Source organism: Vombatus ursinus, unplaced genomic scaffold (genome assembly GCF_900497805.2).
Source record: "Vombatus ursinus unplaced genomic scaffold, bare-nosed wombat genome assembly UNPS02014779.1, whole genome shotgun sequence".
Classification (NCBI taxonomy): Eukaryota; Metazoa; Chordata; class Mammalia; order Diprotodontia; family Vombatidae; genus Vombatus; species Vombatus ursinus.
In genome coordinates this window covers 6,587,989-6,615,953 of record NW_020954557.1, presented here as the reverse complement: position 1 = coordinate 6,615,953, position 27,965 = coordinate 6,587,989, and the positions used below count along the sequence as shown (strand labels likewise).

Sequence of the window (27,965 nt, the reverse complement as noted above, 5' to 3'; positions counted from 1 at the left end):
GGTGTTCTGGAAACAACAAGCAAAAGGACAATCAGTCCCAGCCCATAAGGCACTTACCTAGCAGTAAATGAGTATTTCTGTTCACAGGAAAGTGAGTACAAGACATAGTTAAAATCATACACAATGATAAGGGAGATTTAAATTAGGATTAGCATGAACTGGCAGAATAAATAAAAGCTTTTTGAAGAAGGTAGCACTTGAGCACTAAGTATTGAAGAAAATGGAGTTCCAAGAGTAAAAGGTGAGGAGGGAGACCCTTCCAGGCATTGGTAATGGCCTGTAAAAATACATGGAGGTATGAGATGGAATGTAGTATACAATGAACCTCAAAGACTCTTGTGTTGCTGGAATATAGAGTATATGTGAAAAACTAATGTATCATCAACCTGGAAAGATAAGCTAGATCCAGATTGTGAATGCCTTTAAAAGGCAAACTGAGAAATTGTTACTTTTTCCTAAGGGAATGTGATATTGAAGGGAAAGCACTGAAGCTTTTTGTGCTGAAAAAATGGGTATGATTAGACCTATACTTTAGAAATATAATTTTGGCAGCTGTTTGGAGATAGAGAGAAAAAAATCTGATGAAAAATAAACTCAAATAGGATTAACAGAAGCACCAAAAAAGAAATTAAAATATTTAAAAAATAAAATATATAACAAAAATTCTAAAGGAATATATGAAAAAATTAAACTGTCAAAATTAACAAACTACAAAATGATGTAAATGTTTCTAAGAAATATTAGGACAAAATAATGAAAATAAAAAGCTTGGAAATATAATTGTTAATATTGATAGCATTTATGTTGTGCTTTAATGTGTGCAAAACATCTTGTAAATACTATCTCATTTTTATCCTCCCAAGAATACTGGGAGGTAAGTGCTTTTATTATCTCTATTTTACAGATGAGGCAGGCAGAGGTCAAATGAATCAAACGGAGTCACATACTAGTGAGTGTCTAAGGTTGGATTTGAATTTAGGTCTTCTAGTGCTCATTCTGTTGTGACAACTAGCTGTCTATCCAAAGAAATAGATAAATAAAACTATTATTTGGACCAAACCTCCTGGGGGAGGAAACACCTTTTACTTATTCAGATCACCATTTTCTCTGAAATTTCCAGGGCGTGTTTAAGAGACTTACTAAGAATAATACAGTCTGGGGACAGCTAGATGGTACAGTGGATAAAGCACCAGTTCTGAAGTCAGGAGAACCTGAGTTCAAATCTGGCCTCAGATCAAACACTTGACACTTACTAGCTGTGTGACTTTGGGCAAGTCACGTAACCCCAATTGCCTAAAAAAAAAGAAATAAAAAGAAATCACTTACAATAATACAGTCTGTATAGCTCAAACCCAAGACCTGAATCTAGGTCTTCCAAGCTCTAAGTCTTGCTCTTTATCTAGTGTACCATGCTACCTTTCTAAATAAATGAAACAATAAAGAATTTTAAAACTCAGTTGTTACACTAAAGAATAGAATGGCATAAACAAAAAAGATGAATCCATGAAACTATGCTGCTGGAAAAAAAAGATTTGAAATTTTCTAGACAAAAATTGACATATGCAAGACAGCAAGGAGACAATTTATGAAGAAGAAAACTGAGAAGAAATGAATCCCACCATTTCAAGAAATTATAAAAAATGGTTCTGACATATTATAAAAAGAGACATTGAAAAATAACCCAATTTACAAGATACCAACAACAATAAAACCCGTATTTTGCTCAGCCAGATACATCATTATTGAACTTCACAATTAAATGACAACTAAGAAGAAAAATATCCATAGAATTCATTCAGATAATATAAATGTTTAATAAAAATGAGATGCAAGATCATGATAGGTAGAACATTAAAAGATATAGGACTTTGTCTCAAAATAAGCTTTCTGACTGAAGTTAGATATTCATTCTGGAGCCAAAAGAGTAGTCATTTTAAAAAATTACATGTGTTTGATCCAATTTTATAAAAATAAGATGTACTCAATTAATTATATTAAGAGACAAATCTCAAAAGAAAAATCATAAATTAGCAATAACAGCCTACATAATTGATCAAATTCTTCAGTAACCAGAGAAATTTAAATTAAAGGTAATTTGACTTTGTTATATTCATCAAATTGCAAAGATAGTTTAAAATCATTAAAATCAAATCTAGTAGGACTATTCAAAAAGAGATATATTTCACTTATGGTAAAAATGTAAATTGATTCACATTTTTGGAAAACAATATGGCAACATGCAATAAAAAGCTAAAAAAAAAGCTCTATTCATACATGTAAACCTGAAGATCTCATTACACTAAGTATTTATTAACAGAAAAATCTAAAACTATTCATATTTACAAAAACTTAGCAACACTTTGATGAAGAACAATACATAAAAATAATTGGATATTGGACTTCTAATGAAAGACAAACATAAAGAATGCAGAAAAATTCTAGGAGACTCAAGAGATGATAGTACTGAAAGTAGAACCAAAATACACACATTCACTAAAATTATATTTTAATTATGTCACTAATAAGAATAAGAAAATGTAGACTACATAGAGAACATTTCAGAAGAGAAAGTGGAAGAAAACAAGACAGTTTTGCAGCTATTCTTAAAAAGAGAGCATACTTTTTTTAATCTCCAAATTATCCAAAAAAAATGTAGTTTCCAGTTTCATTTAAAATAAATTGGGTTGGAGAGGGAAATGTGCAAATATACTAGTGAAAGTTGGTTCTCTGTTGCCTGCTAAGCATGATTGGCCAAATACTGAGAATAATTAATTTGCCTCAAGGTGGTACAGTGCACAAAACTCCGGGCCTGAAGTCAGGAAAACCTGAGTCAAAATTCTTTCTCAGATAGCTATATAACCTTGGGCAAGCAATTTAAACTATTTGCCTTAGTTTCATAAATTGTAAAATGAGAATAATGACAACAACACTCTCAGAAAGTTCTCAGAGCATCAAACAAGATAATATCTGTAGAGTACTTAACATGGTATCTGACATATATTAAGTTTTATATAAATGCTTATTCCTTTCACAACCCCTTCCCAATAAGTCTATAAATACTTTATTGTATTTTTCCATTTACATGTAAAGATGATTTTTAACATTCATTTTAAAAAAAGTTTTTGAGTTCCAAATTATCTCCCTCTCACCATCACCACTCCCTCCCTAATATGGTTAGCAATTTAATATAGGTTAAGCATATGGAATCATATAAATATATTTCCACTTTAGTCATGTTGGGGAAGACAAAACAGGCCAAAAGAAAAGGACCATGAAAAAATAAAGAAAGTAAAAATTTTATTCTTCAATCTGTATTCAAACTCCATCAGTTCTTTCTCTGGATGTAGATAGCATTCCATCATGAGTCCTCTGGAATTGTCTTAGATAGTTGCATTGTTGAAAAGAGCTGTCATTCAAAGTTGATGATTACACAAAGTTGCTGTTACTGTGTACAATGTTTTCCTGGTTCTGCTCACTTCACTGTGTATCAGTTCATGAAAGTCTTTCTAGGTTTTTCTGGAATTAGCCTGCTCAGCATTTCTTATGGCACAATAGTACTCCATTAAATTAATATACCACATCTTGTTCAGCTTTTTCCCAATTTATGGGCATCCCCTCAATTTCAAATTTTTTACTTCCACAAAAAGAGCTCCTATAAATATATTTTTGGTACAGGTATGATATTTTCCCCTTTTGTGATCTCTTTGGGATACAAGCCTAGTAGTGCTATTTCTGGGTCAAAGTTTTCTAGCCCTTTGAGTATATTTCCAAATGACTCTCCAGAATGATTGGATTAGTTCATACCTCCACCATTAGTGCATTAGAGTTCCATTAGTGTTCTAATTTTCCCATATCTTTTCATAAAATTTATCATTTTTTCCTTTCTGTTATATTAGCCAATCAGATAGGTGTGAGGTAGTACCTCAGAGTTTTAATTTGCATTTTTATAATCAATAGTAACTTAGAGCATTTCTTCATATGAATATAAGTAGCTTGTATTTCTATATTTGAAAACTATTCATCCTTTGACCATTTATCAACTGGGAAATGGCTTGTATTCTTATACATTTGACTCAGTTCTCTATATATTTGAGAAATGAGGTGTTTATCAGGACATTTCCTGGAAAGATTGTTTTCCAGTTTTCTGTTTTCCTTTTAATATTGGTTGCATTAATTTTGTTTGTACAAAACATTTTCAATTTACTATAATCAAAAATATCTATTTTATATTTCACAACTCTATCTCTTCTTTGGTCATAAATTTTTCCCTTAGCCATTGATCTGACAGGTAAATGATTTCTTGCTGTCCTAATTTGCTTATGGTATCACCCTTTATTTCTCAATCATTTACCCATTTTGACCTTATCTTGGTCTGTGGTTTGAGATGTGGATCTATGCCTCATTTCTGCCATGGGATGTTCCAGTTTTCCAAGAAATTTTGTTTTTGTCAGATAGTGAGTTTTTATCCCAGGACTGGAGTCTATGTTTTTGTCAAACACTAGGTTACCATGGTCATTTACTATTATGTCTTGTGTACCTAATCTATTCTACTGATCCACCACTCTATTTCTTAGCCACTACCAGATAGTTTTGATGATTACCACTTTATAATACAGTTTGAGATCTGGTACATCTAGGACATCTTCCTTTGCATTTTTTAAAATTAATTCCCTATAAATTCTTGAACTTTTGTTCTACCAGAGGAATTTTGTTATTTTCTCTTGCTCTATGAAATAATTGTTGGTAGTTTGATTGGTATGGCACTGAATAAGTAAATTAATTTAGGCAGAATTTTCATTTTATTGTATGGGCTTGGCCTATCCATTGGCAACTGATATTTTTATAATTGTTTAGATCTGTTTCCATTCATGTGAAAACTGTTCTGTAGCTATATTCACATAGTTCCTGGTTTTGTATTGACGAGTAGAGGCCCAAGTATTGTCTATGGTGATTTTAAATGGAAATTTTTCTTTCTGCTGGTCTTTGTTGGTAATATATAGAAATGCTGATAATTTGTCTGGGCTTATTTTATATCCTTCAACTTCATTAAAGTTCTTAATTATCTCAATTTTTTTTTGTTCATTCTCTAGGGTTCTCCAAATATACCACCATATCTTCTGAAAAGAGTGATAGTTTTGTTTCCTCATTGCCTATTCTAATTCCTTCAATTTCTTTTTCTTCTCTTATTGCTGTAGCTAAAATGTCTACTACAATATTGAATAATAATGATGATAATGGACACTCTTACTTCACCCTGAACCTTATTGGAAAGGCTTTTAGCTTCTCCTCCTTACAGATGATTCTTGCTGATGGTTTTAGATAAATAATCCTCGTCATTTTAAGGAAACCTCCATTTATTCCTGTGTTTTGTAGTGTGTTTAATAGTAATTGGTGCTGTATTTTGCCAAAAGATTTTTTCTGCATCTATTCAGATAATCATATAATTTAAAGTTGTTTTATTATTGATATGGTCAATTATGCAGATAGTTTTCCTAACATTAAATCAGCCCTGTATTCTTGGTTTAAATCCTGCCTGTCATAGTGTATGATCCTTGTGATATATTAATATAATCCCCTTGCTAGTGTTTTTTTTAACTTTTGCATCAATATTTATTACAGAAATTAGTTTATAGTTTTCTTTCTTTGTTTTAAGATTTTTTTTTAATTTAGGTATCAACACTGTATTTGTGTCATAAGAGGAACTTGAGAGGAATCCTTTTTCACCTATTTTTCCAAATAGTTTATATAGAAATGGAACTAATTGTTTTTTTAAAGGTTTGGTAACATTTGCTTATCAAGCCATCTGGCTCTGGGGATTTTTTTGTGGGGGAGTTAATTTATTCCTTGTTCAATTTCTTTTTTATGCTGCTGTTATTTAACTATTCTATTTTCTGTTCTGTTAATATGGGCAATCTATATTTTTATAAATATACATTGATTTATCTTAGATTGTCGGGTTTATTGGCATATAATTAGACAAAATATTTCCTAATGATTGTTTTGATTTCCTCTTTGTTGGTGGTGAATTCATGATTTTCATTTTGGACATTGGATATTTGGTTTTCTTCTTTCTTTTTTTAAAATCAAATTACTTGTGGTTTATCTATCTTATTAGTTGTTGCTGTTGTGGTTGTGGTTGTGGTTGTGGTTGTTTTCTCATAAAACCAACTACTAGGTTTATCTTTTAGGTCAATGGCTTCCTACTTTCAATTTTATTCATCTTACCTTTGGTTTTTAGGATTTCCAATTTGGTACTTAATTGGGAATTTTTAATTTTTTTTTTTAATTTTCAGTTGTCTCAGTTTTATGCCCAATTCATTGATCTATTCTTTCTCTATTTCATTGATGTTAAGAACTTAGAGAAAAAAAATTTCCCTTAAGAACTGCTTGGGTTTCATCCAATAAATTTTGGTATGGTTTCTCATTATTGTCATTTTTAATGAAATTAATAATTGTTTCCATAGTTTTTCTTTTACCTATTTATTCTTTAGGATTAGATTATTTTTCAATTAAGTTTTAATCTGTCTTTCTACTGCCTTTTTTTAAATATAATTTTGTTGCATTATGATCTGAAAAGGATGCATTTATTTTTTCTGCTTTTCTGAATTTGATTTTGAGGTTTTTATGCCCTAATACATTGTCAACTTTTGTGTAGGTTCCATGTACTGCTGAGAAAAAGGAATATTCCTTTCTGTCCCCATTCAGTTTTCTCTTCCAAGTTGTCTTGGGCTAGAAAATTGTTTCATACTATCTTTTTGTTGGTTCTGCCATTCCAGAATTTGTTTCGAGGTGCTATTTTATAGTTGTTTTGAGGTGAATATGGAAGAGTTCACATGATTTCCTGCTTTCTCTGCCATCTTGGCTCTTGGTAGTCCCAAGTCTATAAAGTGTTAAAAGTAAATGACTCTCCATACTCCCAACTCAGTATTTATTTGTCAGTTGTTTCAATCATGCCTGACTCTTTATGACATCATTTGGGGTGTTATTGACAAAAAATCTTGGAGTAGTTTGCCATTTCCTTCTCCACCTCATTTTACAGATGAGGAACTGAGACAAACAAGGTTAAGTGACTTGCCCAGGGTCACTCATCTAGTCAGTGTCTGAGGCCAGACTTGAACTTAAGAAAATGAGTTTTCCTGACTTCCAGCCCAGAACTCTATCCACTGAGCCATCTATCTGCCCTACTCCTGACAAATTAAAATATTTTGTGATTTTTAAAGTCCATTTTTTTCTTCTGAAGCAGAGGAGATTATCTTTAGAAAACCACAACTTCCAAAAGCCCATAGAGGACCAGAAATATTTCTTTTAGGCTTCTCTTTATTGTCTATAAATTATAATATATCAGTATATTTAAGCATCAGGATTATACTATTTTATGTATCAAAAGTACCATCCCCTTTGCCCTCAAAGCATCCCAGTTGTTCTTAATATTGATTTTTTTCATCATGTTATTTTTGTTGCATCTGGCAAATATTATTTTCTTGAGAAACTATATGATATGTATTTAATTTCAAAGGCAGTTAGGTGGCACAGTGTTTTGGCCTGGAGTCAGAAAGACTCATTTCTGAATTCAAATCTGACTTAATAATGTCACCTTACTTAGTTGCTATGTGACCCTGGGAGAGTCACTTAACCCTGTTTGCCTCAAGTTTCCTCATTGTAAAATGAGCTAGAGAAGGAAATGGCAAACGATTTCAATATCTTCACCAAGAAAACCCCAAATGGAGTCATGAAGAGTCAGACGTTACTGAAAAATGGCTGAACAAAACTAATTTCATTTACATATGTTAGCAACTTAGTGTCTTCTTAGGTGTCTTGTTCAGATCTCTTTATTTTTTATCTTTAAATATGTATGTTCCTCTATGGGAATGTCAAGTCAAGTTCATTTTCTTATGGAGGCTTTGTGTAAAGGTTAATCTCAATTTTTTTCATCCTAATTCAGGTCACCTTTTTTTGTCTCCCAGTGGGTCAGGAGAATTTTATTCATATTTCAGTTAAATTTTCATATGACAACATTAAGTAATTTTAATTCCTTATAAGAGCTCAACTGCTTAGTGTCAGATTCACAGAAATGCTATTTTTAAACTTTTCCCAACAACTATGCAAAAGCTGCAAAATCTTGGAGAAAATTACTTTAATGTGCCTAGGCCTCCCTAAGCCCCCAATTTCCCAGTTCCCTATAACTATTTTTTGTAACCAGCCATAGTGGTGTATCCCATCATGTTACTTTATGAATGGCCATGACAAATTAAAAAAAAAGAGCTTGCATCTCTGCCATTATGAGAATGTTATCTACAGTAAGATTTACCAAAACAATTCCACAATTTGTGGTTGCTATTTCTTTCATGTTGCATGTCATGTCTAGACCATAGCAGTTCATTTAACTGAAACCTATCTCTTTGACTAAGCAATGTGACAGACCCAAAAATATTCATTCTGTTGCTTACAGAGCTGTTTTAGTGAACCACAGCAAATGATTCTAGCCTGGTTCTTCAGTTGCAGATAATTCTATCATGATCATATTGTCTAAAAAAATCAAACAAATGAGGATCCTCAGGACCTTCATCTTAGTTTTCTCAGATAACAAAAGTTTCTAGATTTTTTTTGCATCTCATCTCTTTCTATTTATTTGAAATATTAGGAAACCATATTTGATTTTGCCTCATGAATCATTTACCATTACTCCTAAAGTATAGTGTGCATTTTCACTGAGCATTTTCATTTCCTTTAAATGTAAACAAAATCACTGAACAGTAAATACTGATTTCACTTCTTCATTGATTGTTTAGTACATGTTGATGCTTACAGATGCATTGATTTGTACTAGCCTAGCATAAACCGGAGCACAAACCTGGCTATGGAAAAGGTTTATTCATAATCAATGGGAATTAGATTGCTGCTCTCAAATAAAACTTATTATAAGTTGGGATTTTTTTCTTCTTAAAGCTAATGGGATAGAATACTGTGTGAGGCAACAAATTAAGGTGATCTGATTTAAGATGTATACTTAAAGTTCAAAACTAACAAAAACAAATCCTTGTAATTTTCTGTGCTTAAGTAAAAATCCTACATGAGCTTGAGTATGTTTGTGTACCTACTGTTATCTGAATGTTTGCAAATCTCTAAAAAAAAGAAAAGAAAAGAAAAAAGAGAGAAAAAAAGGAAATTTTCCTTCCTAGAAATGAACTGAAATGGAAAAATTGATAATGTCCCTTTAAATCATTGAAAATGACTGAATTGGAGGCCATGCATGTGGGAATGCATGAAGACATGTGTGTGTCTATGTGTACACACACAATACACATGCAAACCTGCATGTATATATATTTAAACATTGATCTTGTTTTGATATGAAAGTGATGATGGTATGGCTTATAAAGGACAAAACTAAAATACATTTCCTTGTCAATTTCAATTACTTATGATATAAAAATAGCAACATGGATAGGTTGCTAGGCTTCCAGTGAGCAAAGCCCAGGATCAGATTCTACCTTCACATTAAATAGCTATAACACCTCTGTGTACCATAGGCTTTTCCTTAAGACTTATTTACTAACTCATAGTTGGGTTATAATCTCAGATGGAGAGACTTCCCATGTAGGGAGTTTGCTAATGTAAGGAAAGCACAGCTCTTTCATGTATGGTAAACAACAACAACAACAAACAAACAAACAAAAAAGATAAGAGCATATATTTAGTGTATAACTTTTGTTCAACACTATATATTATGAATTATCCAGCTCCTCCTTCCTGTTTCTGGAAAGAAATACAGCAACTTTACCTATTCCTGGAAGCAAAGGAGATAGGGATTCTCTGCCTTCTCCTCCTCAGCTAGGGGCCTCTGCTATTCTGGGCTATCTCAGGCTAAACAAATAGATACCTAAATAGGCTATACTCCTCAAGAATGCAGACTTTATGATGAATTTTAGCCCTTCACTTTAGTGCCTAGATGCATCAGTGATATCAAGCAATAGTTTTTTTTTTCCTCAATCCATTCATGAGCTCATGACTTGACATGCCATTGCCTTACACTTGACACAATGTCTTCATACACTTTTCTCCTATTGCCCCTGTATGGAGAACTCTGGATTATGGCTTCTGTTCAATATATAAGTCTCTTCAATGTAAAAAAATCCTAATAATATCACCTGCTTATTGATTTTCAGCAGACTTAATCACAGAATGAGTAACTCTATGATATACCTGTATGATAGAGAGATAGCATTTATATAGCACTTTAAGGTTTGCAAAGTGCTTTACAGCATTTTATCTCATTTTATTCTCACTACAGTTTATGGGGTATGACTAATATCCCTACTTTTTGGAAGAGGAAACTGAGGCAGAAAGAGGTCAAGTGATTTGCCCAGGATCATGGCTAGTAAGTGACTAAGGTTTGAGTCTTGAAACTACTACATTTTTATATGTTATATTGCCTCTTCCTCTCCTCAGTCCAAATCAATATAATTCAGCATTTATTGAGTAAATGTTTGCTATTTGTTCCAGAATTATATATTTAAAATGTCATGCTTGTGAGGAAGTACCCACATTCTTATGATAAAATCAAGAGATACAGCATAAATGACAATGCACTCAGATAGATTGAGAACTGCTTTGATGATGGGGAGTTATTAATGATTCAATATCAATATTGCAGGAAATCTCCAATGAGGTACCCTAAGAATCTATGAAGTTTAACATTGAGATCAGAGACTTTGATAAAGGCATATACCCATCAAGTTTTCAGATAATACACATTAGAGAGGTATTACTAATATACTTGATGAAAGAGTCAGAATCCAAAAGAATCTTGACATAGTGGAACATTGGGCTCAAGCTAATAAAATGAAATTATAGGGATAAATACAAAGTCTTGCACTTTGATACAAAAACAATCCCCTTCATAAGAGTAACATGGGAAAAGCATATGTAGGTAATATGTGCTATGGGAAAGATTGGAGGGCTTTAATTTCAATATTCAATCATTTTTTTCAGTCAGCCCTGACTCTTTATGACCTCATTTGGGGTTTTCTTGGAAGAGATCTTGGTGTGGTTTGCCTTTTTATTTCTCCAGCTCATTTGCAGATAAATGAACTGATGCAAACAGGGTTAAGTGACTTACACAGGATCACACAGCTAGTAAGTGTCTGAGGCTAGATTTGAACTCACATTTTCCTGACTCCAGACCTGGCACTCTAGCCACTGCACCACCTCACTGCCCAGACAATCAATATGAGTCAGCAAGTGATGTGGCAGCCAAAAAATGCTACCTATTGAGATTAATTAAGAAGGACACATTTACCAACAGTGGAGAGGTTACTGTCTCACAATCTCCTGCTGTTGTCAGAATTCACTTGAAATAATTTGGCCAATTCTGGTCAATAAAGAGAGGCAGCATGGCACAGTGAATAGAGAGCTGGCCTTGAAGTCAAAAAGATTCAATTCTTAGTTCCAAAAAGTACTGGCAGTGAGACCATGTGCAAGTCAATTAATCTCAGAGTGCTTTGGGCAATGTCTTAATTTATAAGAAAAGATTTGAACACTACATTGGCAAGTCAAGTTCCTTCACTTAAGAGTTCCTTATGCCATTGAAATCTTAGGTCCAACACCATCCCTATTCCTAACCTTAACCCTACCCTTTTATCCCTGCCCCTATTCCTATTTTGGTACTCAAAATTAAAAGAGGACATTGATAAAATGGAATGTGTCCAAAGGAGGAAAACCAAGATGGTGGTGGAGCTTGAGCTCATGGCATATGAGGATCAGTTAAGGAAACTTAGTATATTTAGCCTGGAGAAAGGAGGACTCAACAGAAAAATAAAATTGTCTACAAGTATCAGAATGACTATTATGTAGATGAGGGTTTAGACTTGTTTCCTTTGGCCCTAGAAGTCAGAACCAAGAGCAATGAGAGGAAGTTGCAAAAAGGAAAAATTTGTCTTGGTATCAGGAAAAACTTCCTAACTTATTCAAGCTGTTCAAAAACATAATGAACTTCCTCAAGAAGTGCTAAATTACTGTTCTTTGGAGGTGTTCAAACAGAGACATGATGATCATGTATAGGCTGTTTTATAGTGGAGATATCTCTTGGGTGAGGATTGGAATATATGGGTGCCAAAAGTCTCTTCCAGTTCCCAAATTTTATGATATTGTGTGATTCTCTATTGAATCCCTTGCTCTCTCCTGCCTTATCCTATACCCCAATTGATTGACAAAGGATGTTCTAATATATCAATTATTATTTTGGATTAGCAGTTAGAAATTTGAGTACACTGTAATGCTGAATTGAGTTTCTGTAATAATTGACCAGGGTTCAAGATAAAATGCATATTTTATTTTAAATTTTAAGATTTACTATTTTTGTGATCTTAAAAAATCATTTGACTTCTTTATTATCTGTAAAAAGAGGATGTCAGACTAAATAAACTTTCTGTTCCATTTCAGCTCAAAAATCTATGATCCTATAACTTTAATTTGAGTATCTGCATCTTCTGACCTATTGCAACAATGAAAGAAAATTAAATTCCGTTCCAAACATGAATAAGCCAAACAATGTAAAACAACATGATGAATTGGGAAGGTTAGCTTTATGGTGTAGAATTTAAATTTAGACAAATCCTTTATTGAGTTTTTTTTTTAAACTGAAGGTATCTATCTTAGCATAAATAAAGAAGACAAAGACTAAAGTTAAATAGAAATATTGAATTCATTCCCTAGACCTATGCTTTCCACATCCTGTTTTTGCAATTGTATTTTTAAGTCAATGTCTTCATTCAGCCAGGAAAGTAGCACACTCATGCTTTATTTCATCAACAAAGGAATCACAGGAGCCCTGCTCAATGGATTGGCATCAAAGTTTAAATCTCTTTATAGTCACCAAATCAAACTAACTGTGTGTCCAAAGTTGAAAAGGTATCTTAATTATTTAACTTTCAATAAGTATACAATTCATTTTCCTGATGTACTGAGTAGTTAAAATTCATCATCTGTGAATAGAAAAAAAAAGTTAAAATGTGGAGAAATTCATGCAGGCAATATAGTATAAATTATACAATGAAAAGTATTTCAAGAAAGTAAGAGAAATAGAGGCTTATTCTTACAGAAATCAAGATGATGATGATGATTATAAAATAAATCTAATGCATTAAAGTTTGAAAAGGACTTAATTTGTACAGATAGTATTCACCTTCCAGGCAGCTAGATGATGCAATGGATAGAGTGCCAGGTCTGGAGTCCGGAAGACTCATCTTTGTGAGTTCAAATCTGGCCTCAGACAGTACTAGCTGTGTGATCCTAGGCAAGTCACTTAACCCTGTTTGCTTTGGTGTCCTCATCTTTAAAATGAACCAGAGAAGGAAAAAGGCAAACCACATCAGAATCTCTGCCAAGAAAATCCCAAATGGGGTCACAAAGAGTTGAACACAACTGAAAAATTACTGAATAACAACAGTTTCATCTTCACCACAACCTTACAAGTTCCATTTTATAGATGACATAACTAAGGGACAGAGAGGCAAAGTGGCAATCACCAGTTATATGACTGGGTCATATGACTAGTGAGCAATATCGAGTCACAATTTGAACTCAGATGTACTGCCAGAGCAGCATTCACAATGCCATTATTTAGAGCAAGTAATAATTTCTTATGTGCAAATAATTACAAGGGCTACATATTATTTTTTTCTATCTTTCTACCTATTTATCATGAGCCAAAACACTAATTAGTCTTTGGCTGAATTAAAAGAAAATTAGCCTTAGAAATAAGGAGGTATAATAATCTCTCAATACTCTTTTCTGGTCAGACAAAATCTGGAGCATTATATTCATGTTCTGGTGGACAATGATAAGTTATAGACCTTCTAGAGGAGGGCAGCTGGGATTCTAAGAATCCTTGAGTCCATATCATATGAGAAGAAGTGGAAGGATTTAAGGATGTGTAGTCTGCAGAATAAAAGAAACAAGGTGGCCATAGTAGCTATTTTCAAATATTTAAATAATTATTTTATGGAAGAAGGATTTCATTTTTCTGTTTGGCCCCAGAGGGCAGGAACAGGAGCAGGGAAAAAAAAGTTGCTAAAAGGCAAATTTAGGCTTAATATCCATAAAAAAGAAACAATAATATAAATACTATACAAAAAATGCACTTAAAAATTCCTAACAGAGTTCTCCATGAGTGAAATGGGCTGACTCAGGAAGTAGTAGGTTCCCACTCATTGGGAGGCATTTGATCAGTGGCTATATGACAACTTATGTTGTATATGATAGTACACATTCTTTTCATGATGTCAGTTAGGCAAGATGACCACTGAGGTCCCTTCCCACTGTAATGTTCTGTGATTTTGGAACATTCCTTTCCATCAATGAGCTTACTATACATTATAATACTATCTATGACTGTATCTGTGTACACACAGCGTACACTCAAAGAAATCAATGCAAGTTATATTTATATAAAGTGATCAACTGTTTTAGTAGCCCAGTTTTTAGGTCAAAATAGCAAAAAATCTTTATTGGCAAAGACTACATATACTTTAATCTGCGTAATCTCATAAAAATTCCAGTATCACTCACCAATTTAGCAATTTTGGTAAACATGGTGGATCCTTCTGGTTTTGAGTAGATATAGCAGTTAGCAGATACCAGATAAACTTCTGGAATGCTATAAAACTTATGGAGAGTTATGCCAGGGTTTTAAAATACACCAAGCTTTCAAACAGGAGAATCACCTTCATTGTACTTTTAGTGATAGTCATTTTGTAAACAACACTATTTTTTCACATGAGGTTATGCTAAATAGCATAACAGCTCTGCACCCCCTAAAATAGGGATGAATAGTTTTCTCAAACTAAAATGTACATTAAAAGTCTGAATTTATGTACACCGGTAAAGGAAACTATACTCAGCAAGTGCCCAAATAGGTTTTGACCCTATCTTAGATACTATATGTTAGGGTTAAAGAATACCAAAATTTATTATAAAGGGATGTGTCCTTGCCTTTGAAGCATTAAGACTTAGAGTACATTTCATACAAAACAAGACAATAGTGAAAATGGGCTTGTGTAAATTAGATTAAAATAAATTAGATATGTTTGAGATTACTCACCTAACTTTGATTTTGGTGTCAGGTCTTTCCCATAAACTATGTCTTGAATCTTACTCTCATATAGTCTATGTGTCAAAGATGCTTAGTCAACTTGAAAAAGAAAAATATATTTTCATAGTCTGTTTGTTTCTCTGTCTCTCTGCTTCTCTCATCTTTCTCTGGCTCTATGTCTTTGTCTTTCTTTTTGTTTATCTTTTCCTCTCTCTTTCTCCCCATGCCCCTAAACAAACTTTTTCTACAAAACAAAACAAACCATAAAGAATTCTAATAATATTGTATTGACCCATAGTGAATCCATTGCTTAAAATGAAGAACACTCTGAAGGGTATCAAAAGATAAATTGACTGGGATTGATTTATTTTACCTGAGAGTTAATAAGAATGGCTGATTCACTTTAGACTTCAGCTAATAGAAATAGCTATAAGCACAGCTTGTAATATTTTCAGTGCCTAATGGCAAATATCCTCTAGAAGGAAATCCTCCTTTGCAATCAAATCTTGCAAAAAGAATGTAGAGTCATATCCCCTTGATCACCACTTCCATCACCCCCCAACATACACACACACACACACACACACACACACACACACACACTAACACATACACACAACCACATATACACATCAGAGAAAACTAATCATATTTTGGTTGGCAGTAAAGACCTAGCTCTCTGTCCATTAATGTAAAGTCAAAGACATTCAGAAGAAAGACAAAGTTTTCATCCTGTATACCTTAGTTTAAAAGAAGTAAATATCCACCATCAAGGATAAAGCCTGTTAAAGAGTTTTTGTTTTTGTAATGATTTGTTTTTTTTGTAATTGTAATTATTCTTAATTAGTAATAAATCAATATATTGTTGCACAATACAATATTTAACAAAAATGTATACTACAGCTTTTGTGAGGGAATGTAGTTGATACATCAAAGCCAATAAAGTAATTAAACTATATTATTTCTTTATTCTCATTTCAAAAATATTTTAGTCACTGATAAGCAATTAATCTAAAATTTATATTTGGTCTATTAAGTTATATCCCTTACTTTTGAGAGTAATTTTTTAATATTTCTTGTATGAACAGAGACCATCTAGCATCAAAGATTTTTACTATATTTCTCTCTTCATCTGTATGTAACAGGAGACTGGGAATGGCCAATAAGAGCCCAGTCTTTATAAGAATGTCTGGCAAGCACTTTTGATTCAATCCTTATGTGAACTTCAGAGTCATGACAGTAATTATTTCTGTTCTGCTTACCACTGAAAAAGAGGAACTTTTTGATTGGTTAATGACCTGAAACTGAGAATATTTACAAAAGGCTCTAACTAGGTGATCAGATTCCCTTTCTGATCCAATTGCATTCAAATGAGGATTACTGTAAACTCTAGGGAATAGAGGGGGGTGGGGAAGAGGCCTTGGGCCTTCCCACCCAAACCTGCCAATATGTGACCCATGAGTACATGACCATGCCATTGCTTCTGTTTCTGTTGTATGTATTCTTTACTAATATTAGTTTAAACATTATCCACATAGTCTACAGTCTTGTAAGTTTCAAAATAACAAGGAAAGGGAACTTCTAGAAGTTAGAGAGCAGAAGTCCAGTATTGATTTTGAAATCAGCCAAGCCTAGAGAGAAGCAAAGGTCCAAGAAACCAAAAATATTAATATTTATCAGTAAGGCACCAGAATTTTATTGAGGCAAATCTATACTTGTCATAGTAGCTGCAATATCAATATTTGTACACGATTTATAATATAACAGAGGCCATTTAATTAGATAATTATATTTGCATATAATTAAATATTCAAAAATGTAGAAATTTACAAAAATTATCTCAAAAGAATAGTTTGACTTGTAAAAGAAACAAAGTGCAAAATATGGCTATACAGTTACACACTGAAACAAAAGAGGAAAAGAATTGCCAGGTTTTCTTAAGTAGAGTTTTCTCTTTCCACCTGGAGGCTTAAAGAACTTTTCATTTGAACAAAATCAAGCAGGAAACAGAGAGCGATTATCCACTTAGTTCCTTTTGTAATCATTCTCAGTTCTGGCTCTACAAGCATTTGAAAAGCTGCCATTCTTCATACAGTAAACAGATCAGAAACAATGGCTCTTGTAAAGATTAAATTAATAAAGAACACTGCACATGCTCATAAAGAATGAGCTTTCATTCGTTCATTCCAGTATCCTGTTTCTAGTACTATACATAAAGTCACACTTCCTAATTTTGTGGGTTATGTTCTTTTTTGTTTTCATTTTGTTTAAATTTTTTGTTTTTATGTAGGGAAAAATCAAACATACATTTAAAACAATTTGGCTGCAAATTCCTTAGCTTTTCCTTTCCCAGCTTGGTGTTGGACCCAGTTTGGGTCCACTGATTTTGGACCCAAACTTTGCCACCCCAGTGACAACAGATCTTATCATATCTATAGTTGTAATTGTTTTTCATGGCTTCTGCCAGTTTAGCCAGGGCTCCCCTGTCTTCAGGATTAATTTGCATGAAGGCAAAGTTTTTGCAGGTCTTTCTGTGTGGCTTTACCTTTGATAATATAGTAAGTAAACCCCATTTTTCAGCACAAGGCAGGTAGGAAGGCCACTAGCTCAATGTTGTACACATCATGTGCAATCACTACCAACTGTGTTTTCTTTTATTATTCCAGGATAGTAAAAGTGTTAACATCTGCTCTGAGGACAGGCGGTCTCTTAGTGGGGACATGTCCTTTGCCTGCAGCTTTTTGTTCAACCCAAGTTAGCAGCCTTTGCTTCTTCTCTTGCTTTGTCTCAGATCTGTATTTGTGAGCCAATTTAAGCATTTGAGTAGCTGTCTGATAAAACAAAGTGTGGGTGAACTGGTTAATTACTGGCAACACTTTCAAGTGTTTATAAAGGTTAGACCTTTGATTCTGCAGTCTGGTGTATCGAGGCCATTTGACAAATCGAGTGAGGTTCCTTTGCCAAAGTTCTTGCACCACTTCTCAAACAAAGAATTGACCACTTTCTTGACCTCTTGTTTCTTTATAACAGCAGGGGCTGGAGCCACCTTTTTCCCCTCATCCTTCTTTCCTTTTGGCATCTTGGCCAGCAGGACAAGAAAGGAAGAGTGGATTTACTTTCTAACAATCAAAGTTTCTGTATTTCAACTGTGGGTTCATTTGATTTATTGAATATGGTAGCAACAAAAGAACAATGTGATTATCTCAATAGAAAGCAGAGGTGCACACAGCTTTAGTGTATGCACCACTGGCTCCATTAAATGATGTATTCTCATCACATCCCAACATCCTTCCCAATACTTTACCCTCAAGAACATCTCAAAACCTTGGTATATGACCTGTTCAAATTGGACAAATTGCTCAACATCTCTAGCCCTCAGTTTCTTCAATACAATGGTTCAGATCTATTAAAACTAAGATGTCTATCTTTAATCTATTTTACATGTTTTGTTGTCATCAATTGTTTAAATTGAAGTTTCCTCACTTGAATGCCCTGTTTTCTTTTCATTTTTGTTTTCTTCTAATTTAGTCACAATTTTTCTCTTTTTTTGATAGCCAAGTGGTAGAACCCAAAATACTTATTTAGAAAGGACTCTCACATTGGTAATTAATATTTTCCTTACTATTGGAATATGATCATTTTAATTGGCATGTATATATTATTATGTTAACTGCTTTCCATGTATAGTAACTTTTTTCTTGGAGTATTTCTGCTGTGTCTGAAGCTTCTCAATAGTTTCTAAGCCTTTGCATATTGTCATTTTCCACTCTTGAATTATGTTTTCCAATATATTTTTGGTATCCTTCTCTACCTTTATATTGAAGTTGTCAAATATTAAATTAGCAGTTCATTTAACTTAGATGGCTTTATAAAATTCTTCATAGAATTATTATCTTTCCATCCTCTGCAACAGACATTGGCATGAGAGTTGCAATTATCATCATGGTGATTTTATTTTTACAAATGCTTTCATGAGCACTGCAATATGAAATGACCTAATGGCCCATGAAAATGTTTTTTATTGCTTTTGGACACATAACAAAAAACACCTCCTTTATTTGCCCCTCCCACGCGAATCTGTGAACCACTCTTCCATATATGTGTGATTCCCTTTTGTTTTCTGATGTCCTTTATAGCTATAGTCAAGAATGAAATGGTTCAGTTCATCCACTAATATTTCCACTCATTAGTCACTAAGCAAGTGGTAAAGTCATATTGAAAATATGAGCCGGAGAAAGCTTTGCCTTTGAAATAAAGACTGATGAGATTATTTGTGTGCTACAGGTCTGTAAATGCCCAACATTAGTAACAAAGAAGTGACTGACTGAGAAACATAAATGCAAATATCACAAGTATTGGAATCACCTTAAGTGGATCACTGATAGTACTCTATAAACATAATCCACATTTTCCCCAATATCCGTGTCCCCTTAATAAAATGGGCATCTGTACTTTTCACCTATGGTTTTGTGTTAAACTTATTTAAATATAATAACCATTTATCTTTAAAAGCATAAGGCTTGAATGGACAAAAGAGCTTTCAATGAAATATGAGCTGATTGAGCTTGCTTAATACATATAAAAGTAATGAGCAGTTAAGAGCTATTATCAGAGTTCAGTCTGTCAATCATAGCTTAACTGTTCTCTTCAGAACTGAAGTACAGGTCCAAACCATTATCTTAACAAGAAATGTACCAGTGGGTATGAGGCAAGTTTGACTACAGGTACCCTAACCACACTGTTTCAGGTTGTAGCAGAGTATACATTCATTAGTTTGGTTTATAAACTCAATGAAGAAAACCACAATTCTTCTGATCCTTTGAAGAGTCAATAAATTTCTAAAAGAATTCAATCCACTCTGTTCTATAGTTACTTCTATACTCAGAATAAATTTGAAGGTAAGTCTACACATCTCTTTATTTTCCACCAAACTAATTAATTATTTTTTCCTTCTTCCAAATGTTATAGTATTTAAGCATTGAGTAATGGATCAGATTAACGAAATGCCAATCCAATTTCTTTCTGACTATTTCATTTATGTTAGTGATCAAAACAGATTAATTGTTTGGAAAGGCAGGTGATTTTTTCATTGCAAGGTAAATGTGAAAACAGTGTGTTTTTAGAGCAAATACACAGAAATGTTATTTAGTTTGGTGGGCAGAGAAGACAGCCTGGGAGAGAGGAAAGCAAGCACCAAGGGATCACCAGAAAAGGGCAATACTCCTGCTGTCTCTGATCAGAGAAGTAGCCTTCACTGATACCCACATTGCACATCCTAAGATGGTTAAAAAAAATGAAGACAATTTCCTGCAGTCTGTGATTTTTATTTTTTATAAAAATGTCAATAGTAAAGTGGACACCAATGTGAAAGGCAAGCATTACTTGGTAAGAACCACAGCAATATACTGACTCATGAATCAATTAATTACATTTTCTGTTCCTTAAGAGAAAAATAAGGAAGACCTGGGTCCAAGCTCTGTATCTGACACATGCTATCTGTGTGATTTTGATTCAATCACTTGATCTTTCAGGGATCTAGGTAACACTTTAAGACTAAGTTCCAGGGGCAACTAGGTGGTACAGTGGATAGAGCACTGGCCCTGAAGTCAGGAGGACCTGAGTTCAAATCTGGCCTCAGACCAAACATTTGATATTTACTAGCTGTGTGACCCTGGGCAAGTCACTTAACCCCAATTGCCTTAAAAAAAAAAAACTAAGTTCCAGAGAAGATACTGATCTAAATTTGTAGGAATTTCATCATCCACAAGTTTCTAATATTGGTGAAATTATATTTATAATCCCTATATCTGATGCTTTAAAGGAAGGAAAAATAGTTAAAATCTTATATTCAAATTTTAAAATTCTCTCAAAAAGGCAAGTAAAATGTAGTTTTAAATGTGTGACATTTGAGATAGCATGTGTCTTTTTTCAGTTTCTACCAATTCTGATATCAAAAAGAAAATTCATTTCTGAAGTCTTTATTAATTTAAAAGGAAAATGCTTCCATCTACTGGATGTTATATGTAAGAGTAGGTACATCAGGAAATTTAAACTCCTTTTGAAAATGGGTTTGAAATTTATAATAAGGTGAACCTAGAAATTTAATAATGTTTTTAAGTTGGACCTTATTAGAAACACTAGATTTTTATTGATATAATAAGTAGGATGCTATAAGCAAACACTATCACATGAAAAGATTATGTATATTCATAGAAATTCATGACTTGAATCTTTTTATTTTCTGGAAAATTTTTATATAGCAACTACTTTAGACTAAGTGATATGTAAAATGAAATTGAAATTATTTAGATAATTCAAGCTAAAAAAAGACTCCCAATTAAATGTTAAGCATATATATATATATGGATATATACACATATGGGTACAAATGTATATTCATAATATATACACTTGTTTCCCATGTATTTTACATGCAAATGAATATGTGTGTGTGTTCATGAGTGTGGGGACAGAGAGGGAGAGAGGAGTCAAATAGAGTGGACATCTTTTTTTTGTTAGTTTGAATGAATGATCCCAGGTAATTGTTTTAGTTCTTTATTTCACTTTTCATGAGCAGACCTGGCCTTAATTATATCCCTAATTAGAATTCACATTGTATGTATTTAATGCAATGGATAGTTTAATATTGCTTCATGATATACCTTATTGACATGGTCTATGGTTCAGTTTTTAATCTTACAAACCAAGAGAACCTGCGTTTAGGACCTAATAATTCCTTGTTTCTGAAGATATATGCAATAATCCCAAGACTGCCCCTAACAGTGGCATCTTAGTCAAATCACTTCACTATCTAGTTTATTCACCTTTAAAAAGAAATTTGCTGGGGAGGAAACTGTATAGCCACCAAGGGCCCTACCAACCCTGTCATTCTATGATTTCACATATAAGTCAATGACACAGTTTTCCTTTTTCCTGGGAATCCTCTCCTCTGACTGTGTTAAGTAGTGATAAGATTTCATGTGACTGAGTTTCATCAATAGATTCTTTGAGATGAAGCCTAGAAGCTTTCCTTTGTTTTCCCAACCTAGTCACAAAGGACTCTGGTTAATTCCTTAATAAAATAATTATTACAGGAATGTGACTATTACAAACAGTTAAAAAAAACTGCATGACCAGTTTTATTTCTTTATTTTTTTCATTTCATTTGAATTTATTTTGAACTTGAATATAAAATAAGAAAAGGAAAAGAATTGCCATGTACACAGCAGAACATAAGAGAGGATTCAATGTAAATCAATAAATTTCCATTTCAAGTAATAAATACTGTGCATTATTTTTAAAGCTGTCCATCTTTTCTTTGCTTCATTGTATATTTTAATTTGTCTTCTCTTGTGCACTGTTTACTTTATTTTTTCTCTTCCTTCATTGTATAGGTTATTTTATAGTGGAGACACCTCTTGGGTAAGAATTGGAATATATGGGTGCCAAAAGTATCTTCCAATTCTCAAATTTTATGATATTGTGTAATTCTCTATTGAATCCCTTGCTGTCTTCTGCCTTATCCTATACCCCAATTGATTGACAAAAGATGTTCTAATATATCAATTATTATTTTGGATTATCAGTTAGAAATTTGAGTACCTTGTAATGGTGAATTGAGTTTCTGTAATAATTGACCAGGGTTCAAGATAAAATGCATATTTTATTTTAAAATTTTAAGATTTACTATTTGACTTCTTTGTTATCTGTGAAAAGAAGATATCAGACTAAATGAACTTTCTGTTCCCTTTCAGCTCAAAAATCTATGATCCTATGACTTTAATTTAAGTACTATTGCACACACACACACATACACATACATACATATACATACACACGTATATTTATACATACACATAGATATGCATAGATATCCACAAACATTCACATATATTCACATATACGTTCAAATGCATATACATAAGACCACATTATGCTTATTTCAACTTGTCATCTGTTTCTCTGTAGGTGGATAGCATCTTCCTTTATAAGTCCAAGTCTTCCCATATTTTTCTAAATCCACCAGCTCATCATTTCCTAAACCACAACAATATTATGGCCCAATCACATTCTATCTGGGAGATTGTCTATGAGAGTGTTTTGCCCATTTTTTTTGCATTCCTCTATTCTTGGCTATATAGGCTTTATTTGTAAAGGAAAATTTTAATTTAAAATAATCAAAATTTTCCATTTTATACTTTAACACTGCTCTCACCTTGTAATATGGTTTAAGGTCTGATACTACTGAATCTAGTTTCTTCACATACACCCCCCCCCACAGTTTCCTTGAAGTTCCTGGCCTTCTGTCCTTCAAAATGAACCCTGTTATTATTTTTCTGGCTCAGTAATATTTTTTAGTAATTTAATTGGGATGGTGTTACATGAATAGATTAGTTAGGTAAAAATGTCATTTTTATTATATTAGCTTTACCTATTTATGCACAATATGTATTACTTCAATTATTTATATCTAACTTTGTATAAAAGGTATTTTGTGTTTATATTCATATAGTTCCTGTGTCTGATTTGGCAGGTATGCACTCATATTTTTTATGCTGTCTGGTTATTTTATATGGTCTGAAACTATTGATAAATTTTCTGAGACCATGATTACTATCCCTGCTTTTTTACATAAAAAATTCTACTCCAGACCTTTATTTTATGTCTGTATGTATCTCTCATTTTTATAACATTTCTTAAAAGCAACATACTGTAGAATTCAAACTTTTAATCTGCTATCAGTTTCCATTTTATGGGTAAATTCATCCTATTCACATTCTAAACTATAATTACTTGTTGTATATTTTCCTCCTTATTTTCCTCACTATCCTTCTCACTTTATTCCTATCCCTCTTCACTCCTCTACTTTACTTCTACCTGCTACTTTGCCCTCCTATTCCTGAACTTATCCCCCTCCAAGAATCCTTATTCTTATCCTCTCCCTTTACTCTATCCCGTTACCCTCATTTATTTCTGAATTTAGAAGTTTTATAGCTTTCTAAATATATGTTGTTTCCTCTTTATCCAATTCTGGCTAATTTAGATCCCTTTCCTTACCCCCCTTATTCTATTCCCTATGCCTCCCTTATCCTTTCCCCCCTCCCTATACGCTTGCCTCTTCCTTCTTTCTGAATTTAGAAGACTATATACATATATATGTACATATATATACACACATACATATGTATGTATGTATGTATGTATGTATTGTTCCCAATGAGAATAGGGTTCTAGAAATACCCAACTTCCAGAACTATCCAACCTCCAGAACTATCTACCCTCCTCCTCCATCTAATTCCTTTGTATTAATTCTTCCACTCAAAACTCATTTGCATGAGATAATTGCTCTTTTTGCCTCTTCCTACATCATTTTGCTTTTTAGAATCCCATTACACCCCACTCTTTTTTCAAAACACTAAATTACTAATGACAATCTTAGATATACAGTTTACTTTTCTACATATAAAAAGTAAACAATTTGTCCTTATTGAGTCCCATCTAATTAGTCTTTGATGTTTACCTTATATTTCTCTTTGATCTTATATGTCAAATTTTCTATTTAGTTCTGTCTTTTTGCAATAAAATCCTGAAAGTCCGTTGATTCATTGTACATCCATTTTTTTTATTCTTTGCTGAGGATGTTTTCTTCCATAAGCCCAGTTCTTTTGCTCTTGCATATATCATGTTCCAAGACCTGTGATCTTTTATTGTAGCCACTGACAGGTCTTGTGTAATTCTAATTGTGGCTCTCTCATATTTGGTTTTTTTTCTTGTTGCTTGTAATATTTTCTCCTTAACCTGTTTGAGAAATGAAAATTCCTGTGGCTGAGGTTGAGGCTACCTCTCAACCCAGCTGCCCCCAGAGCATGCAGCTTGTTATTTTAGTGGAACTAGCCTGGAGATATTTACACTTCACTTGGGCAGAACCTTTGTCCTGGGATCTTTCTTCAGATATCCGGTTTTCCCAGGAGGATCACTATTTTGCCCAAACTCTTCTTTATTTTTGCCGCTCTACATTGACCCTGCAGCATGATTTTGTCCTGTTTGTGGAGGAAATCTGGAGAACTTACAATTTTCTGACCTATTCCACCATCTCCCCAGAATTCTCTCTCCTGTTTTCTTCCTTTAAAATTTTATTATTTATTTATTTATTTTAAACACTCTTCTTTAAAAAAATTGAATTTCAAATTCTCTCTTTCCCTCTATTCCCTCCTTCACCCTTTGAGAAGGCAACAATATAGCTATTGTACATGTAAAATTATGGAAAAAAGCATATTTCCATATAAAGAAAATAAGAAAATTGTACTTAAAATTTTCTCCGAATTCAACAATTCTCTTTCTGGAGGTGGATAGCATTTTTCATCATAAATCCTTTGGAATTGTCCTGAATTAACTTCATTGGAATAGCTAAGTTTTTCACAGTTAATCATCCTTACAATATTGCTGTTACTGTGTACAATGATCTCCTGGTTCTGTTAACTTCACTTTCCAACAATTAATAAAGCTTGTCCTAGTTTTTTTTCCTCTAAAACCATTGTGCTTGTCATTTTTTACAGCACAATAATGTTCCATCACAACCATATACCACAACTTGTTCTACCATTCACCAATTGATGCAAATCCCTTCAATTTCTAAATCTTTGCTGCTGGAATAAATACTTTTGTACACATAGATTCTCCCTTTTTTTATTTGTTTGTGACACAAGCCAAGCAGTGGTATTGCTGAGTCAAAGGATATGCAGAGTTGTATAGCCATTTGGGCACAATTCCAAAGTGTCATTTAGAATGTTTAGAATATTTGCCAAGTCCACAAACAGTTCATTAGTGTATCTATTTTTCCACACCCCCTCCAGCATTTGTCAATTTCTTTTTCTCTTGTTAACCAATCTGATAGGTGGTATGTGGTACCTCAGAGTTGTTCTAGTCTACATTTCACTAAACAATAGTGAAAGAACTATTTCTTCTGAGCATATTTTTCATTTGATTATTGATAACTTTGATTTCTTCTTCTGAAAACTGCCTGCTTGTACCCTGCACCATATTTCTATTGGTGGATAATTCATATTTTTATTTCAGAAGTGAGGTGTTTGTAAGAGGAACTCACTGCAATTTTTTCCCACTCTCATGCTTTCCTTCTAATTTTGGTTATATTGGGTTTGTTTGTGAAAAAACTTTTTTTTAATTTAATATAATTGAAAATCCAGGGGGCAGAGCCAAGATGGTGGAGGGAAAGCAGTCACTTACTTGAGTACTCCCCAAACCTCTCCAAATACCTATAAAAAATGGCTCTAAACAAATTCTAAAGCAGCAGAACTCACAAAAAGACAGAGTGAAACAAATTTCCAGCCAAAGACAGCCTGAATGGTTGATCAGAAAGGTATATGGCGCTGGGCGGGGAGAGGAGCACAGTTTGGCATGGGCCCGCAGACCTCAGAAAACCTGGAGCAGGCTTTAAAGGACTGAATCACAGGCAGCTGTGGTGGTTTCCAGACTTCTCAACCCAGGAACACCAAAGACAACTTAGAAGTGCTTGAATCTGGGTCACAGTTCTGAGGGGCGATCCTGGGGTGAGGAGGACCACTGGTGTGGTAGGGGTTGTTGTGGCAGTGGAGAGAAAACACCTCACCCCTTGTCATAGCACTTTGGAAGAACTGAAAATTTTCAGATCCCTGGAAGTATCTCTGAAAACAGCTGTACAAACTCCTGAAGCTTGGGACAGTACATTCTCCACATTGGAAGCAGACTTTTATTTTAACAAAGAGTTTAAAACTCAAGTAATTGGCCAGGATCATGAGTAAGCAGTACAAGAAGAGTCAAACTATATTATCTTACTTTGGTGACAAAGAAGATCAAAACATACAACCAGAAGACAATGATGTCAAAGCTCCTATGTCCAAAGCCTCCAAGAAGAATATGAATGAGAACCAGGCCTTGGAAGAGTTCAAAAGGGATTTTGAGAAGCAAGTAAGAGAAGCAGAGGAAAAACTGAGAGTTTTGCAAGAAAATCATGAAAAACAAGTCAACAGCTTGCTAAAGGAGACCCAAAAAAAATTAAGAAAATAACACCTTAAAAAATAGCCTAACTCAAATGGCAAAAGAGGTCCAAAAAGCCAATGAGGAGAAGAATGTCCAAAAAGCAAAATTGGCCAAGTGGAAAAGGAAGTCCAAAAGATTACTGAAGAAAATACTTCCTTAAAAATTAGAATAGAGCAATTGGAAGCTAATGACATTATGAGAAATCAAGACACTGTAAAAACAAATCCAAAAGAATGAAAAATTAGAAAACAATGTGAAATATCTCATGGGAAAAACAACTGACCTGGAAAATAGTTCCAGGAGAGAGAATGTAAAAAATTATTGGACTATCTGAAATCCATGATCCAAAAAAGAGCCTAGACATCCTCTTTCAAGAAATCATCCAGGAAAACTGCCCTGATATTTTTAACCAGAGGCAAAATAGAAATTGAAAGAATTCACTGATCTCCTCCTGAAAGAGATCCCCAAAGGAAAACTCATAGGAATATTGTAGCCAAATTCCAGAGTTCCCAGATCAAGGAGAAAATATTACAAGCAGCCAGAAAGAAACAATTTAAGTATTATGGAAACGCAATCAGGATAACACAAGATTTAGCTGCTTCTTCATTAAGGGATCACAGGGCATGGAATATAATATTCCGGAGGGCAAAGGAGATAGGATTACAACCTACAATCACCTACCCAGCAAAACTGAGTATAATCCTGCAGGGGAAAAAGTGGTCATTCAGTGAAGTAGAGGACTTTCAAGCATTCTTGATGAAAAGACCAGAGCTGAATAGAAAATTTGATTTTCAAATACAAGACTCAAGTGGAACATGAAGAGGTAAACAGGAAAGAG

The 27,965-nt window shown here is 33.5% G+C and overlaps 1 protein-coding gene and 1 pseudogene across 1 annotated transcript in view; one reads left to right on the top strand and one right to left on the bottom strand.

Annotated features, from left to right (window-relative positions):
* LOC114045873 (polypeptide N-acetylgalactosaminyltransferase 13) overlaps window positions 1–27,965 on the top strand; it is an 816,024-nt gene that overhangs the window by 662,060 nt on the left and 125,999 nt on the right. The gene's annotated exons all lie outside the window — the stretch shown is intronic.
* Window positions 17,401–18,212, bottom strand: LOC114045677 (annotated as a pseudogene).